The following is a 15,851-nucleotide window of genomic DNA, read 5'->3' as shown; positions in this document are numbered from 1 at the left end:
GTTCTCAATCTAACAGCTGTGAAAGCAGATGTCAAATGAATGGCTGAAGGAAAGGAATCCTTTTGACATTTTATTTAGTGTTAGAAGGACAAGAGATTGGTAGGGAGGGAACAGGGAAGGGCGATACACATTTAGGGAGATAACTTGCTCAAACATGTTCCACAAGAAGTAGAAGGAGAAATCTTAGGCTGGCAAAGATACCCTACCAGAATTCACTGATATTTCTAAGAATGTCCCAGGTTAAAGTGTAGAGAGGGAGAGGATCCTCTCAGAAGGTGGCTGTGTTCAGAACCTTTGTTAGTGAGAATTTTCTAAACTTCTTATCACTATAAAAACTGTCCCATGCTTGAACTCACAAACATTTGTTGACTATGAAAGTGAAAGTCGCTCAGTTGTGTCCGACTCTATCACCCCATAGACTGCAGACTCCTCTGTCCATGGAACTCTCCAGGCCATGATACTGAAGTGGATAGCCTTTCCCTTCTCCAGGGGATCTTCCCAACCCAGGGATCAAACCCAGGTCTCCCGCATTGCAGGTGAATTCTTTACCCTCTGAGTCACCAGGGAAGCCCCTGATTTCCTCCCAAATCCTCACCTTCATTCCTGAACTAATTACAAGTTCCAAGACTGAAAGAAGAGTGACAATAAAAATAAAAAACAGAAATAACCCTTGAACTAAAAATTTCGATTCTGAACCCTTGACTTAATGATAAAATGGAGGTCTTTTCTGGCCTACAGAAAAAGATTTAAATTTGAGGTTTAAAGCAGAGTCAGCTTTCTCAGAAAATGTGCTTTAAAAATGAACTGGCAACATTAAGTATGAAAAATAATGATTTATTTTGATGGCAAAAGATATAACTTAAATTTTAAAGAGAGGGATAGGGTAGTGCTATTACAGGATATCTAGATAGTATCAAAAACTGGCCAGATATAGGGCCACTACAGGGACAAGAAGAACTAGAACCCGGGAACTGACTACGCAATCAGAATTATCTGTGCCTCTTCAATCACTCTGTGAGTGGATCTCATTCTCTCCAACTAAACCTAGACTGTCTGTCAACATGGTGCGGGAGATGGAAGGGTGAGCATGACCTTTGGTAGCTGAGAACTCCTATTCACCCCGGGATATACTGCCATGGCCAGTAGGATGGGCATTACAATTGACGACATCTGGATTAAGTTCCCACCTCAATAAACAAGAATAGAATAATATGTTTGGTAATCTCAGCAAAAGCACAGTGGTGAGTGTGCTGGGGAGAAAGGGAGTCTTAACAGAAATGAGAAAAGTATCCAGAACAGAGAAAAATAATATCTATAGTATTTTAACAATTTCACAATCATAGTGAGTTTTCTCTTCTAGTTGTGTATAACCAGTTCCTTAGGATACATACGTTTATTTTGGCAGGGGAAAACAGATTTGGTCAGTTCTTGAGGAAGAACAACTTTTTCAACAGTCATGGTTTTTTAACTATCAACAGAGGTGTTTAAACACAGCCATCATTCAGTATCAAGAATTTAAGAATGACAAATAAAAAATATACATATTATATAGTTTCCTGAATTTATTAGAATAAGTTCAATTTAGCTATAATACACAGCACAACCATAGTCAAAGCTATGGTTCTTACAGTAATCATGTATGAATGTGAGAGTCGGACCATAAAGAAAGCTGCTGTTGTTGTTGCTCAGTTGTTTCGGACTCTTTGAGACCCCATGGATTGCAGCATGACAGACTTCCCTGTTCTTCACCATCACTCAGAGCTTGTTCAAACTCATGTCCATTGAGTCAGTGATGCCATCCAACAATCTCGAATTCTGTCATCCCCTTCTCCTCCTGTATTCAATTTTTCACAGCGCTGGTTCTTCAGGTGGCCAAATTATTGGAGTTTCAACTTTAGCATCAGTCCTTCCAATAACTATTAAGGGTTGATTTCCTTAGGATTGAAATTGACTGGTTTGATCTCCTTGTTGTCCAAAGAGTCACAAGAGTCTTCTCCAACACCATAGTTCAAAAGCATCAATTCTTCAGAGCTCAGCAATCTTTATGGACCAACTCTCACATCCATACATGACTACTAGAAAAGCCATAGCTTTGACTACATGGACCTTTGTTGACAAAGTAATGTCTCTGCTTTTTAGTATACTGTCTAGGTTGGTCATACCTTTTCTTCCAAGAAGCAAGCATCTTTTAATTTCATGGCTGCAGTCACCATCTGCAGTGATTTTGGAGCCTAAGGAAATTAAGTCTGTCACTGTTTCCACATCTATTTGACATGAAGTGATGGGACCAGGTGCCACGATCTTAGTTTTTTGAATGTTGAGTTTTAAGCCAACTTTCTCATTCTCCTCTTTCAATTTCATCAAGGGGCTCTTCAGTTCCTCTGCACTTTCTGCCATAATGGTAATATTATCCGCATATCTGAGGCTATTGATATTTCTCCCAGCAATCTTGATTCCAGCTTGTGTTTCATCCAGCCTGCCATTTCGCATGATGTACTCTGCATAGAAACTAAATAAGCAGGATGACAACTTACAGCCTTGACACACTCCTTTCCCAATTTTGAACCAGTCCGTTGTTCCAACAGTTGTTCTAACTGTTGCTTCTCGACCTGCATACAGATTTCTCAGGAGGCAGGTCAGGTGGTCTGGTATTCCTATCTCTAAGAATTTTCCACAGTTTGTGGTGATCCACACAGTCAAAGGCTTTGGCATAGTCAATGAAGCAGATGTTTTTCTCGAATTCTCTTGCTTTTTCTATGATCCAACAGATGCTGTCAATTTGATCTCTGGTTCCCCTGCCTTTTCTAAAACCAGCTTGAACATCTGGAACTTCCCGGTTCACGAACTGTGGAAGCCTCGCCTGGAGAATTTTCAGCATTACTTTGCCAGCGTGTGAAATGAGTGCAGTTGTGCAGTAATTTGAACATTCTTTGCATTGCCTTTCTTTGGGATGGGAATGAAAACTGACCTTTTCCAGTTCTGTAGCCACTGCTGAGTTTTCCAAATTTGCTGGTATATTGAGTGCAGCACTTTCACAGCACCAATTTCTAGGATTTGAAATAGCTCAGCTGGAATTCCATCACCTCCACTAGCTTTGTTTGTAGTGATGCTTCTTAAGGCCCATTTGACTTCACACTCCAAGATGTCTGTCTCTAGGTGAGTGATCACACCATTGTGATTATCTGGGTCATTAAGATCTTTTTTGAATAGTTCTTCTGTGTATTCTTGCCATCGCTTCTTACCATCTTTTGCTTCTGTTAGGTTCATAGAATTTCTGTCCTTTATTGCACCCATTTTTGCATGAAATGTTCCCATAGTATCTCGAATTTTCTAGAAGAGATCTCTAGTCTTTCCTATCTTATTGTTTTCCTCTATTTCTCAGCATTGATCACTTAGGAAGGTTTTCTTAACTATCAGATCTAATCCCTTGAATCTGTATGTCACTTCCACTGTATAATTGTAAGGGATTTGACTTAGGTCATACCTGGATGGCATACCCACTTTGTTTAATTTAAGTCTGACTTTTGCAATAAGGAGTTTATGATCTGAGCCACAGTCAGCTCCCGATCTTGTTTTTGCTGACTGTATAGAGCTGCTCCGCCTTCGCTGCAAAGAATAGAACCAATCCGATTTCGGTACTGAGCATCTGGTGATGTCCATGTGTAGAATTGTCTCGTGTTGTTGGAAGAGGGTGTTTGCTATGATCAGTGCGTTTTCTTGGCAAAACTGTTAGCCTTTGCCTTGCTTCATTTGTACTCGAAGGCCAAACTTGCCTATTACTCCAGGTATCTCTTGACTTCCTACTTTTGAATCCCAGTCCTCTATGATGAAAAGGACATCTTTTTTTTAGTGTTAGTTCTAAAAAGTCTTGTAGGTCTTCATAGAACCTTCAACTTCAGCTTCTTCGGCATTAGTGGTTGGGACACAGACTTGGATTACTGTGATATTGAATGGCTTGGAAATGAACAGAGATCATTCTGTTGTTTTTGAGATAGCAACCAAGTACTGCATTTTGAACTCCTTTGTTGACTATGAGGGCTTCTCTGTTTCTACTAAGGGATTCTTGCCCACAGTAGTAGATATAATGGTCATCTGAATTAAATTCAGCCATTCCAGTCCATTTTAGTTCAGTGATTTCTAAAATGTCACTCTTGCCATCTCCTGTTTGACTACTTTCAATTTGCCTTGATTCATGGACCTAACATTCCAGGTTCCTATGCAATATTGTTCTTTATAGAATCAGATTTCACTTTCACCACTAGACACATCTACAACTGGGTACTGTTTCCACTTTGGCTCAGGCTCTTCATTCCTTCTGGAGCTATTTCTCCACTCTTCTCCAGTAGCATATCGGACACCTACCGACCTGAGGTGTTTATCTTTCAGTGTCACATCTTTTTGCCTTTTCATACTGTCCATGGGGTTATCAAGGCCAGAATGCTGAAGTGTTTTGCCATTCCCTTCTCCAGTGGACCACGTTTTGTCAGAACTCTCCACTGGTGATTCTGCCTGCAATGCAGGAGACCCAGGTTTAATCCCTGAGTCAGGAAGATCTCCTGGAGAAGGAAGTGGCAACCCACTCCAGTACTCTTGCCTGGAAAATTTCATGGATGGAGGAGCCTGGTGGGCTACAGTCCACGGAGTTGCAGAGAGTCAGACATGATTGATCGACTTCACTTCACTTCCACCATGACCCATCTGTCTTGGGTGGCCCTACACGGCATGGTTCATAGTTTCACTGAGTTAGACAAAGTTGTGGTCCATGTGATCAGTTTGGTTAGTTTTCTGTGACTGTGGTTTTCATTCTGTCTGACCTCTAATGGATGAGGATAAGAGGCTTGTGGAAGCTTCCTGATGGGAGGGACTGGCTAGGGGGAAAACTGGGTCTTGCTCTGGTGGGTAGGGCCATGCTCACAGTAAATCTTTAATCCAATTTCCTGCTAATGGGTGCTAATGCTGAAACTGAGCTCAGAATAATTGATGCTTTTGAACTGTGGTGCTAGAGAAGACTCTTGAGAGTCCTTAGACTGCAAGGAGATCAAACCAGTCAATCCTAAAGGAAATCAATGCTGAATATTCTTTGGAAAGATTGATGCTGAAGCTGAAGCTCCAATACTCTGGCCACCTGATATGAAGAGCCGACTCATTAAAAATGACCCTGACACTGGGAAAGATTGAAGGCAGGAGGAGAAGGGGACAAAAGAGGATGAGATGGTTGGGTGGCATCACCGAGTCAACGGACATATGTTTGAGCAAGCTCCAGAGATGGTGAAGGACAGGGAAGCCTGGCGTGCAGAAGTTCAGTAATTACTTTTTTCCACATGCTTTTTTCTTCTTGGAAACAGAGATTTCCTAGAAAATCTTTTCAAGACCAAATAACTTGCTAACATGCTATGAATTTAACATATAAACATGCATGAATTTATGTAATGATGGGATATCAGGATAATTTTCACAATTCACTGAATTATCTCACTGAATTGAAAAGGTAAGTATTCAATCCATTATTAAAAACAGTTTGACTTGAGAAGCAGGAAAAATACGCTCGTGGAATATGGAATATAAATGTAAGAAAGGCATTAAGGATGATGATAGATACAGTGATATATTCTACAAGCAGTTCAAGAGGCTTTTTGATAGTATTCAATCCATTTAATGCACTAGAAAAGTAATGCATTTAATGTTCTAATTCAATTACTATTTCCAACCAAGGAACTTTTTAGCATCAAAGCACCTGCTTACTCATATTCTTTCATTAAAACTCCTTTTGAAACAAACAATTAGATTTTAAAATAGAAGAAAGAAAAATAACTGAATAAATGTATATTTTCCTCTTTTCCCTTGTAAATAATAGATATTATGTCATATTGGTGACTCAGTAGATGGTACTGTTCTCATTAAATCAAAATGGATCTAATACAAAAAACAGGGCACACCAAATTAACCAACACTAATGTACTTTAACCAAAAATATAAAACAGCATGCCAAACATCTGTATTAATGGATGCATTGAACCAAACAAATCTTAAACATAGTGAATGATTATTTACAAAACAGTTATTTTTTTCCAATGGAGGAGCCTGGTAGGCTACAGTCCATGGAGTCACAAAGAGTCGGACTCGACTGAGCAACTTCACTTTCACTTTTTTCTTTACTGCAGTTTAACTAGAATTCTCTAAATTTTCTTTTGCAAATGTTAATGAGTTATCTAATAACACCTCTACTGAAAAACAGACTGTCTTTCTTATAATTAAAATGTGAAATAACAGTACTTTCTATTTCTTTTAACAGTGTGAGCTAAAAATAAGATAATATTAGAGAAAAATGTTTTCAAATTTTCAGCTAGATGCCATTATCAAGTTTTGAATGTACAGTTACAAATATTTTCTTCTCAAACATCACTCACTGCACTCTTCATTTACTGACTGGCAAAATTTACCTAACTTCCTCTGAGTTAGCTACTGAAAATCAAGCTTCTTATTTCAAGAGACTACATCTTACACCTTATATAGATCCCACAGTGCTTAGTACATGAACATACACATAGCGACCCTCAAAAAACACCTACTGAACAAAGGCACAAAATAAATCACTAAACATACTATTCAGCAACAAAATGTATTCCATGTTTACTGGAAAAGTGAAAGTTAAGTCACTCAGTCGTGTCCGACTCTTCGTGACCCCATGGACTGTAGCCTACCAGGCTTCTCCGTCCATGGGATTTTCCAGGCAAGCATACTGGAGTGGGTTGCCATTTCCTTCTCCAGGGGATCTTTCCAACCCAGGGATTGAACCCAGGTCTCCTGCACTGCAGGCTGACACTTTACCCTCGGAGCCATCAGGGAAGCCCTTACTAAGTGGGGGTATGCATCAACTGGACTTTGCAGGTGGCTCAAGTGGTAAGGAATCAGCCTACCAATGCAAGAGATGCAAGAGACATAAGTTCGATCCTTGGGTCAGGAAGATCCCCTAGAGTAGGAAACAGAAACTCACTCCAGTATTCTTGCCTGGAAAATTCCATGGACAGACGAGCTCAGTGGTCTAAGGTCCATGATGTTACAAACAGTCGGACATGACTGAACACACACAGACACACAGACACACACACACATCAATTTACAAATGCAACAAAAGTGATACTAACAAAAACCTATTACCCAGATTAGTAATTTAACTAGGAGTTTTTATATCTGAGCTATGAGGCGATGTGATTATTTCCATAGTTACATAAAGGAAATGATCCATGTAACTTAAACTAGGTTGTATTAATGGCCCTAGGGCACCAAAGTGACCATTTTGATTCAGTCAATCATTCAACAGATATTTTCTTGGTGCCTACAACGTATCAATATGACCTAACTTTACAGTCAAGTGCTAAACAAATCTCTAGGGATTTAAACAAGCCTCCAAGGCAGTCCTCCTGTATTTATCAGTTCTGCATTCCACCACTTTCTCATTTTCTTGTTCTGTATTTGGATAAAATAAGCCCCTGGAAGATTCCAGATGAAAGCAGTTCAGCATTAAATAGTCTTAGCTATTTATCCATTGGGGTTTAGCCTCAGTTACCCTTCCCAACCAAGTAATGATAGAGAGCCACTGCAGGCAAAACTGCACCACCATCCTAAGTGTCCCCTAGACTGCTAAACAAATATAAAGATAAGATACCACCTCTAGGCTCCAATGCTGCTCTGGAGTCTCAGCTTTCTTCAACCCAGTATGTACAAGATTCCAGTTGGATTTTGCTTTAATGCATGCTTCTGTTTTCTGACAGTTCTTTATCTGAGGGTCTGAATTCATATCCAGGACTCTATTAACTGGCAAAATTTGACTCCAAGATAATTACACCCCTTCATGACTGTTACCTGTTATGAATTTCCTGAAATGCTCTGCCTACCTGGCTGGCACTAGCTCCATTTGAAAATGCAGTGCCCAAAACATTGTTTTAAAGATAACCTAGTCAGCCACATCTTTTGGTTACTTTGATCTATTCAGTTTAATTTCTAAAGCTGGCACCTACAAGCAATCTATGCTATAAAGTTCCCAAGAGGCTAAGTCTCTGTTAAGTCTCAGACTCCTTAACTGTGAACAGCCCTGTGTTGCCAAGAGAAACCTTGTCACTGTCCCAAAATACGATATCCTCTACTTTATTCTGTGAAACATTTAGGAGTCTGTAAACACTCTTGGGCTTCCCTGATATCTCAGTTGGTAAAGAATCCGCCTGCAATGAAGGAGATCCCAGTTCAATTCCTGGGTTGGAAAGATCTGCTGGAGAAGGGATAGGTTACCCACTCCAGTATTCTTGGGCTTCCCTTGTGGCTCAGATGGTAAACAATCTGCCTGCAAAGTGGGAGACCTGGGCTCAATCCCTGGGTTGGGAAGATCCTCTGGAGAAGGGAAAGGTTACCCACTCGAGTTTTCAGGCCTGGAGAATTTCATGGAGTGTATAGTCCATGGGGTCACAAAGAGTTGGACACAACTGAGTGACTTTCACTTTCATAAACACTTTTTAACCCCCTAAAACTCAAAGTATCTCCAGTTTAGAAAAAAAACTAATAAACAAAAACTGACTGACTACCTCCCAATGCTAGACCTGATTAAAGATCTTACAGATGAAGAAGAAATTTCCTTTTTTCAAGAAGCCCAGTAGTGGGGTCAAAAGATTTCCATTAAGTTAATAGTATGGATAGTTCAGGAACCCATAACACCTAGATTGGGAAAGAATTAGACAATAAAAAATATATACTATCTGCTTACTATGTATTAGAGTTACTACATAGTTACTACAGTTCCTTAGTATTTTTATTCCCTCATAAAAGACCCTCAGTTCAGTTGCTGAGTCATGTCTGACTCATTGCGACCCCATGGACTGCAGCATGCCAGGCTTCCCTGTCTATCACAAACTCCTGGAGTTTACTCAAACTCATGTCCATTGAGTCAGTGATGCCATCCAACCATCTCATCCTCTGTCATTCCCTTCTCCTCCTGCCTTTAATCTTTTCCAGCACTGGGGTCTTTTACAATGAGTCAGTTCTTCCCATCAGGTGGCCAAAGTATTGGAGCTTCAGCATCAGTCCTTCCAATGAATACTCAGGGTTGATTTCCTTTAGAAACGACTGGTTTGATCTCCTTGCAGTCCAAGGGACTCTCAAAGAGTCTTCTCTAACACCACAGTTCAAAAGCATCAATTCTTTGGCACTCAGCCTTCTTGATGGTCCAGCTCTCACATCCATACATGACTACTGGAAAAACCATAGCTTTGACTATGCGGACCTTTGTGAGCAAAGTGCTGTCTCTGCTTTTTAATACACTGTCTAGGTATGTCATAGTTTTCTTCCAGGAGCAAGCGTCTTTTAATTTCATGGCTGCAGTCACCATCTGCAATGATTTTGGAGCCCAAGAAAATAAAAGTCTCCCACTGTTTCCATAACTGTCTCCTAAAGTCAGTTGTAGAATTAAGAAAATACCAAAGATACAAAGATTCATGTCTCTCTTATTCCCACCTATTTGATTAAATGGAAATATATGTTCAATGTGTGCTATTAAATACTTGAATGGATTTCAGTGAAATGGAGGAACTTCTTTCTCCAGTATGCTAAAGTTAACACAAATGTCAAAAATACTTTAAGGTTCTTTAAGGCAAGAAGATGAATTAACTAAATTCACAGTAATACAAAATTTAAAGGTAGAGGAATGACAGTAGCCTTAAAAAAAAAAATGACAAGATGATATGAATTCAGTGGATGTTAAAATCATTATTACTCCTAATGAAGACAAGAAGAATCTTTAAGATTTATAAACTGATGGTATTAAAAAAACAGAAAATCCTAAAATAAATAGAAAGTAGAAAGATGAGTGTTTTTGTTTTCTGCTTTTTTGCTTTTTTGTTTCATTTTTCTTTTCTATTGCTTCTTTTTTTCCCAGAAAGTCTTGAAAGAATTTCTCAAATATAAGACTATCTTTTAGCTTTTGGTATCTCCTTACCTACTTTAAGTCTCAGATTATTTATACAATAGTGTAGTAAAATGACTAAGATGAAAATAAAGATAAAAAAGTTAATATAGGTTAGTTCACACACAAAATCAGAGAGGTCTGAAGTCAAAATTTTCAGTTCAAGTGTTATTTGTGTTTTGCAGTTTTACACATGCTATCTTTTGCTGCTGTTTTTTCTAAATTTTTAAAAATTAGAGTAATAACTTTGTTTCAGAGAAAGCAATGGCACCCCACTCCAGTACTCTTGCCTGGAAAATCCCATGGACAGAGGAGCCTGGTAGGCTGCAGTCCATGGAGTCGCTAGGATTCGGACACGACTGAGCGACTTCACTTTCACTGAAGTGACTTAGCAGCAGCAGCAGCAGCAGCAATAACTTTGCTTACAACAATAATCATTGAATTTTACAACATCATCTTTTCATATTAATCACTTTAATTCTAACAATCACATAAGGCTCCCCAAGTCTGTTGTCAAATCATATAAAAGTAAATGAAGGTTCAAAAAGGTTATTCATCAACCCAGAGACGATAATTTTAAAAGGAAAGGAGTTAAGCGAACAGTCTGTAAAGCCCTCTTCGGCCCTAACATTTCATGACCACACTCGGTGCTTCAAGCCCTTGCTTTGCTTTCGCCAGACAGTACTAAAAACGGTGTCTCAGAGGGTATGCTATTTTTCTTACACTACAAATGCTTATTTTGTGGCATTAACTTAAATTTAGAGTGAACGCTTGGCAACTATTAAAACAGATCAAAAAGTTCAGTTCAATCCAGTCACTCAGTCATGTCTGACTCTTCGCGACCCGATGAACCGCAGCACACCAGGCCTCCCTGTCCATCACCAACTCCCGGAGTTGACTCAAACTCATGTCCATGGAGTCAGGGATGCCATCCAACCATCTCATCCTCTGTCGTCCCCTTCTCCTCCCGTCTTCAATCTTTCCCAGCATCAAGGTCTTCTCAAATGAGTCAGCTCTTTGTATCAGGTGGCCAAAGTATTGGAGTTTCAGCTTCAACATCAGTCCTTACAATGAACTCAGGACTGATCTCCCTTAGGATGGACTGGTTGGATTTCCTTGCAGTCCAAGGGACTCTCAAGAGTCTTCTCCAACACCATAGTTCAAAACAAGCAATTCTTTGGCACTCAGCTTTCTTTATAGTCAAACTCTCACATCCATATATGACTACTGGAAAAACCATAGCTTTGACTAGATGGACTTTTGTTGGCAAAGTAATGTCTCTGCTTTTTAATATGCTGTCTAGGTTGGTCATAACTTTCCTTCCAAGGAGTAAGCGTCTTTTAAATTCATGGCTGCAATCACCATCTGCAGTGATTCTGGAGCCCAAAAAAATAAAGTCAGCCACTGTTGCCACTGTTTCCCCATCTATTTGCCATGAAGTGATGCCATGATCTTAGTTTTCTGAATGCTGAGCTTTAGCCAACTTTTTAACTCTCCTCTTTCACTTTCATCACCAAAACAGGAAAAACAGAAACAAAAAACAGGAGGCTGGGGGGACCAAAACCAAAAACAAACCAAAAAAATCTTTGGTTCTTATTTCAATGGTCATATATTTCAAAGAACAAAGTCTAATTCTCTACAGCTAAATGCCAAGGGATTATAGGTAAGAACATGGATGGCAGTGTTGCAGTAGTAAAGCACGTATTACCTTATACTTTGAGACACGACATTCACTCTTGTTTTAACGTATTAGTCATAAGATTATTTAAAACTCATCTCAGTGTTCAAGTGCCTTCACAGCTTGGGACAAAATCTTATGTTAATCAGAAGTTATATAACTTTAGCTAAAAATCTGAGAGAAACAACTCCGCATTCCTACACTTTTTTTCCTTTTTACCAACTGCACAAAAGGGAAACAAATTGTTATGTCCTCTTAATACCTTGTATACCTCTTATTACCTCAATAATTTAGGTAGAAATATTCTCTGTTTTTAAAATATTTTAGCTCCCTGCTACTGCTGCTAAGTCACTTCAGTCGTGTCCGACTCTGTGCGACCCCATCCCTGGGATTCTCCAGGCAAGAACACTGGAGTGGGTTGTGATTTCCGTCTCCAGGGCATGAAAGTGAAAAGTGAAAGTGAAGTCGCTCAGTCATGTCCGACTCTTTGCGACCCCATGGACTGCAGCCTACCAGGCTCCTCTGTCCATGGGATTTTCCAGGCAAGAGTACTGGAGTGGGGTGCCATTGCCTTCTCTGTAGCCCCTAGTTTTATATTAATTAAGAAATAATACTTGGGCTCTGTGATTCCTTGTACCATCATGCAACAGTTTGAACTCTGTAAAAACAAACAAGACTAGCAAATCATAACCCTACGCAAATATAAAATAAAGTCCCTGCCCTAGGAGAAAATGAATAACTTCTACAATTTCTGTCACAGAGAAAGGTCAGAACACTTCCCCTTGCTGGAGTAGTACAGATTAGATGCAAAACTCCCATACAGGTCAACCTACTATTTTTTGAGCTAACAAAACTAGTTCTCAGTAAAAGGAAGTTTTGGACAATTACCACCTTCAGGTGGGGACAGAAAAGTAGAGGTATTGTTTGCATTCCTTTCAATAAGAATAAAGGGTTGGAGAAATCCTTTTCATAGGTTTCTGTTTCCCAGTATACTGAAATTTAAATCTCATTGTGATCAAAAGAATCAAAGTACATCCAGTCCAGAGAAAGGCACTTCTAGCAACCCTAAAAACTGCCACCCCTAGAACAAATAAGTTTCAACATTAGCCCACAGAATAAAGCAAGTTAAGAGGTCAAAAAATAATTTAGTCCAAATACAGACTGGAAAACAGAAAAACAAGGGTACGGCCAAAGTAGAGACAGGAATAAAGGTAAGAATGTACCATAAGTGAAAACCCATTTCTGTATGTTTTTATAGATGTATATATTAGAAGACATATTTTAGTATAGCCAGCTACTGGTATATGCAGAAAACGCTTTTTCTAAAAAGTTATACTAGAAATTTACAATGATTACCTTTAAAGAAAAGGACAAGAGGTTTAGATTGAAATTTTTTTTCATTTTCAACATTTCTGTGATATACTGAATGTGTGTATATATTAAACACAAGTAAATCAGAAAGTATTAAACAGACCATGAAAAAAAGCAGCATTAGACAACCAAAACAACAAGATTAAGGCTCAAGGGTATGGAAAATACAGAGGATTACAAATACTGAATACAAAGTGGGAGAACAGATATTTTTGTAGGAAATGGAGAGTAGGGGAAACAGAAAGGGTAAAATACTATTTACTATAGCAAAATGTTGGAAGTGTGATCAAAGTTAAGTCACCCTAAGAAAAAGACTACTACGTACTTCTAATTGCTCTTTGCCTTTTCCTTCAAATACTGGCTGGCTTTAAAATTTAAGAAAGCCACACACTGAGACTGAAGTTCCACTTAAATAAGAGAATGACTATACTAGTGGTACCCAAGACCAATTTTCCTTTCAAGTTTTAGTCATTCTCAGTAAATTTAGAAAAGTAAATGACAACGTATTGGGTTTTTCTATAAAGCTAACTTTATTAAATTTAGAGGACTTTTTTAGTCAGTGACTTTCTCCTTTTTTAGACATTCAAAAATCCTTTTGCAATGCAATGGTGATAGCTGGTGATAGATTTTTATGATGCTCTTAGCAAAACAAAAAGTTAGCACTTCTTTGTTCATCCTCCAAACTTCTCAATACATTTTACTAGTACATGAATTTCAAAAATTTACAAACCACTAAAGCAAATGCTAAGGACACTTATGTTTTGAGTCCAATGAAAGGTTTAAATCTCCCTGTATTTTAATAATGAACTACAATTATGTAGTGATTGCTACCTATTTCCCCAGAGGTACAAAAAGGAATAGGAACTTGAGAAATCACTAGGAAATTATTAAGAATACATGTTCACAACTTCTGAATGCTTCAAATGCTAAGTGTTAGTTGCTCAGTTATGTCCAACTCTGCAACCCCAAGGAGTTAAGCCCTCCAGATTCCTCTGCCCACGGAATTCTCCAGGCAAGAATACTGGAGTGGGTTGCCATTCCCTTCTCTAGGGAATCTTCTCACCCCAGGGATTGAACCTGAGTCTCCTGCATTGCAGGCTGATTCTTTACCATCTGAGCCACCAGGGAAGCTTCAAATGGAACACGCACTTAATTTATTCATCAAATACTTACTATGCACTCATGCTGATAGTAATATACAACATTAGTAAAAAAAAAAAAAAACTTGTTAATAGCAGAACCAAGATTTTGTTAATGGACAAGAAAAACCAGACTGGAAATTACTAGCATTTGTGATTAGAAAGAGACATACAAGTGTCCAGTCAAAAAAAAAAAAAAAGAGCAAGCAATCAAGCAGAATTACCAAAATGAGCTGGCCAAAGAGGTGGTAATGAACCAGTGTGTGTGAGCTCAGTTGCTCAGTCATGTCCGACTCTTTGCAGCCCTATGGACTACAGCCTGCCAGACTCCTCTGTCCATGGGATTTTCCAGGCAAGAATACTGAAGTGGGTTGCCATTTCCTCCTCCAGGGGATCTTCCCAACCCAGTAATCGAATCCACATCTCCTGCATTGGCAGGCGGATTCTTTACCACTGAGCTATGTGGGAAGCCCCGTGATGAATCAGACATGATACCTATTACTGGAATCAAAGTATTAAAAAAAAAGGTTTAGTCAGAAGACATAAAGACAAATATTAAAACTGGGAGGTAAAATAAGAATATAGCAAGTTTCACTGGGCTAAAGTCAAGGTATCAGCAGCACTCTATCCCAGAGGCTATAGGGGAGATTCCTTACATTTTCCAGCTTCCAGAGGCTGCCTGCATTCCTTGGCTCAGGCCTCCTTCCATTTTCAGAGCCAACAACAGTGGATTGTGTCCTTATACTGCCAACCAACCTGTTTTCTTTCCTTTGAAAACAACTGAGAAGGGCACCCTCTTTTAAGGACTCAAGTAATTAGATTGTGTCAACCCAATAATCCAGGATAATCTCCCCATCTTATGGTCTGTAATCTTCATTTGCAAAATCCCTTTTGCTATGTGAGATAACATATTCTTAGATTCTGGGGATAGGATGCTTATAGCTTTTAGTGTGGAGAAGGCAATGGCAACCCACTCCAGTGTTCTTGCCCGGAAAATCCCGGGGACAGGGGAGCCTGGTGGGCTGCCGTCTATGGGGTCGCACAGAGTCCACAGGCTGTGGAGTCCAGTCAGACACGACTGAAGCCACTTAGCAGCAGCAGCTTTTAGTAGGGAGGTCCATCTTGGACTCTAAAGCCAGTGTGTGATAATTTGTTACAGCAGCAACTGGAAACATAATATATATTCTATAAGTAACTTCAGCTTTATAAACTAAGATATTTCAACTTAGCCTATTTTCAGAAATAATACTCACACAAACATATATAAAGCAAAACAGTACACTAAGAATAAGATAACCTAAATTCTAGCCACAGTCTGACAGTTAAATATTTGTGTGACCTTGGGTAAACTATTTCTTCACCACTGGATCAACTATTTCCTCACCATTGGGTCAGCTATTTCCTCATCAGTAGTATGAAACTCGTGAGCAAATGTTTGTTATGAAATAAATCAAAACCACAATTATAGTCAATACTATCCTAGACTCTAGAAAGCTGAGGATTAAACAGAATATACAAATAGCTATTAAGATTATATTAATGAGAATAACATTACATAATTAATTCCATTTATAACAATGAATTCTATACTAAATGATGTGAGCAATTAAAAGAATGACTTAAAATATGTAACAAAGCCCTTAACAGAAGGATCAAATTTCAGGGCTGAGCAAACATTTAAAGATTGCCTTAAAAAGAAATGATAACAAAATAT

General features: G+C 38.9%; 1 protein-coding gene across 17 annotated transcripts in view; it reads right to left on the bottom strand.

Annotated features, from left to right (window-relative positions):
* Nucleotides 1-15,851, bottom strand: part of GPHN (gephyrin) — a 520,258-nt gene that overhangs the window by 453,064 nt on the left and 51,343 nt on the right. The gene's annotated exons all lie outside the window — the stretch shown is intronic.

The sequence above is a fragment of the Odocoileus virginianus genome, chromosome 6 (genome assembly GCF_023699985.2).
Source record: "Odocoileus virginianus isolate 20LAN1187 ecotype Illinois chromosome 6, Ovbor_1.2, whole genome shotgun sequence".
NCBI lineage: Eukaryota > Metazoa > Chordata > Mammalia > Artiodactyla > Cervidae > Odocoileus > Odocoileus virginianus.
Note: the sequence above shows the minus strand (reverse complement) of the source record. Positions and strands in the feature narration are given on the sequence as shown.